We start from the raw sequence: 3,375 nt of genomic DNA, 5'->3' as shown, positions 1-3,375 counted from the left end.
ATTAGAGGAATTAGAATATTGACAACAAATTGCATTAAACAAAGTTCACAATAAGCTGGTTCTTTACAAGAGGTGACCCCACATTTCTTCCTTGCTATGATCCCCTGCATTATGCAGGTGTTACAGAAAATATGTTCGCATGAACTTAGCTTTGAATTGGCTTCAAGGCGCCTACATAGCCTACATAGGAGAGTGTGGCAGAGCCCTGAAATGAGCGAGCCTAGACGCTCATGCGACGCCGCGCCACCTACCGGCATAGGCTCAGAGCCGCTCAGCTCGTCTCCGGGTGAGCTCAGCTCAGCTCACTGAGCCGGCGACGCTCAGTCGGGGCGACAGAGACAGACGTATCTAGCAGCGGTGAGTGCGAGAGAGACGCGAGCGCCCGGCTGGCCGGTAGACCGTCGATACTCCCAGCTCGAGAGACTTTACAGAACCTCTACCTACCCTACCTCACACCACGTTTTGGAAACGAGCGTCCGGGCTCGCTCATTCCAGGGCTCTGGAGTGTGGTGCTTGTAGGGCCTGTCTAGGAGCAAATAAGTTCACTTGGGGAATCTTCTCCAACAACAGCCTGTCCACTTGGGGCCTGTCCCGCAGCAAAAGGCTGTCCACTTGAGGCCTGTCCCGCAGCAAAAGGCTGTCCATCAGAGGGCTGACCATCAGAGGGCTGTTCCGCAGTGGGGGCCTGTTCAGCATGGTCTGAAACAAACATACACAGTTTCAATGAGAAATTAAAAACCTAGTTGTAAAAATGTTTTCACAGCAGCTAGTAATCCCAGATGATTTATTCTGATTGAATTTAAAGTGATAACAATATGATAAGATTAGCTTTCACTTTTCCAGAAAGTTCAGGGCAAGCAGTAAGGGAAATAATGAGTTTTAATGAATGGCTTGTTTCACAAAAGCTGGCCTAGGGCAAATGTATAGGCTCAATTGATTGGCAAAACATCAACTAGTGCTTCATATTTGCAGTTTGAGAACTTTAACGTAAAAATAAGAACTTTCTGCTCACCAGGGAAATTGAAATGTACATGACAGTGTACTCTGCGACCATCTGGATGAAGTCTCAAGTCCGTTATCCTGTTCTGAAACGCGATGCTGGTGCCAGCTGTACTGCCATTCCCTACAGCATCAACAAAACAAAAAGCCAATATAAAAGTCGTCATCAGTCAGATACTTTGAATTGAAGGAAACTGCACCTGCGAAGGGTACCAAGTTCAACAAAAGCAGGGTAATTGCTTAAGGAACTTACCGTAAACAGCCACAGGGTGTAGGAAAACCATCACAGGTGGCAGACGCATAAATCATCGCACACAGATGGTCGTGAACAGCTTTAGAGGGTAGAATATTATTCTGGCGCTGGTTCATTTAACCTTCAGTTCATTTGTCCGTGACGGACAAGAAAAACCTCCGCTGGTGGCACCCAAAGGGGCCGTTCATAAACTACGTAGTTCATTTTGGGGGGAGGGGGGGTTCTGCCTTGCACTACGGTCGGTCACGGAGGGGGGGAGGGGGGGTAGGCGCTGGTCACGTAGTATTCATCAAATTCCCGTTTTGCACCACCAAAACACAGCGTCGTTTCCTCTAACTCGTTCAAGGGCTCCCCTTTCGACTAAAAGTTTGTCCGTTTGGGAGCTAGAGTGGGTTTTCGACGAAAATACGGTGAAAATGACTACGCTGTACGTAAAGACGTACAAGGAGGCTCCTAATCAGAAAATAACAGAGGATGTACTTCTAAACAGCACATTCTAAATCGACAATTGTCTTCGGATTCACCGTATCTTTCAAATTTCTGAAGCTTTTCTAGTTTCGCTGTTGTTCCTGTTCCTAAAACAAAAACAAATGGTAAAAAAATTTGCAGACGAAAATAAGTAATTGAAATACTTTCCTTCCCTATTTGTTGATGTAATACATATCTCGTATTTCAACTCGAAAAGTCATAAACCGTCATTTCCTAGCTTTTGCGCTATTTTTCAGGCGGAAATGGGCAAATATGATTTTACTACGTGACCCAGGGGGGAGGGGGGGGGGCCTTGTGAAAACGAACAGCTCCGAAAGACGTCCGAAGCGGACTTGCTCCGTTTTTACTCCGACTAATGTGTTTCGGACAGTTTCGGATGGCTCCATTTATGTTCCGAAATGTTTGAAATTCGGGTGTTAAACGGAGCAGTCCGACTTCAGTCCGAATCGGACAGTCCGATTGGCGCCCGAGACCTCCCGTCGGATTGTCCGATTGACGCCCGGTGCCTCTTGTCGGACTGTCCGATTGGCGCCCGGTCAGAGGGGAGGTCCCCCTAAAAATTATGGGGTTACAATGTGTTACAATGCTGGGGAGACACACTGCGCTGCTTGTATCGGCTGGGGCTGGAACTCGTTCCTTGGATCCTCGGATTCTTTTGGTGTGAAGTCGACGCCTTAGACCGCTGAGCTAACCTGAAACATGAGGGAGGGCTGGTCCGACAAGCCTCTTTACTCGAGACTCAGTCGACACAGTCCTTGCGCTCCCACAGACGAACGGTTCCACGTAGAATGACGCGGTTTTCGACTGTCGGCCGATGGCGCTACTTCACATACATTTATGGTCATTTCGTCGTGCTCACTAGTCCATTATTTCTCCTATTCTAATTTGCAAACACAAATCGTGCCGTTCTACTTTGATGAATCCTTGTTTTTTACGGGCGGCCCTATATTTATAAAATGTACGGTTTAGTTACCTTTTCTAAGCGGTGGCCAATGGAAATTACCAAATGTAAGACGACCTCAAATTATTTGGGCCGAAACAAAAGTTTCGCTATCTGTTTGAATTTTGTGCCATGGACTTGAAAACGCCTAAAAGGCTATCGCATATGTATGATCAAGAATTGCGCATGTCAGCACGTAAAGTACTTAGCACTCTAAACCACAAGTTTATACTTAGTTAACTCTAATTCTGTGATAAATGTTTTAACAGTGCGCCTCGGCCAGCAGGGCTCCCAGTCATAAGGATGCTGAGATGTATCGGGCTAAAATCGGACTAGTCCGAACCACACGAGAAACGCCTTGTCGGGCTTCACCCGGACAAGTCTGTGTCATCGGGCGGAAATCGGACAGTCCGACGGAAGTCTCGGGCGCCAATCGGACTGTCCGAGTTTGTCGGGCAAAAATCGGACAGTCCGGGATCTGTCGGGTGAATTCGGAGCAGCCCGACTCGGGCTTTTAGCCCGACGGAGTCGGGCTACGGATCTTTTCTGGAGCAAGTCCGACAGCGATCGGACTGATTGCGGTACAAGTCCGAGGCCTCAGAGGGTCTCGGACTCTTTACGGTACAAACCCGGATACATTTTCGGATGAGTTCGTTTTCACAAGGGTGGCGCCCTAACAGAGATAGAGCCAAAC

Source organism: Frankliniella occidentalis, unplaced genomic scaffold, assembly GCF_000697945.3.
Source record: "Frankliniella occidentalis isolate FOCC.00 unplaced genomic scaffold, Focc_3.1 Scaffold546, whole genome shotgun sequence".
NCBI lineage: Eukaryota > Metazoa > Arthropoda > Insecta > Thysanoptera > Thripidae > Frankliniella > Frankliniella occidentalis.
The sequence above is the reverse complement of the archived record's forward strand: the minus strand, read 5'-3'. Positions refer to the sequence as shown.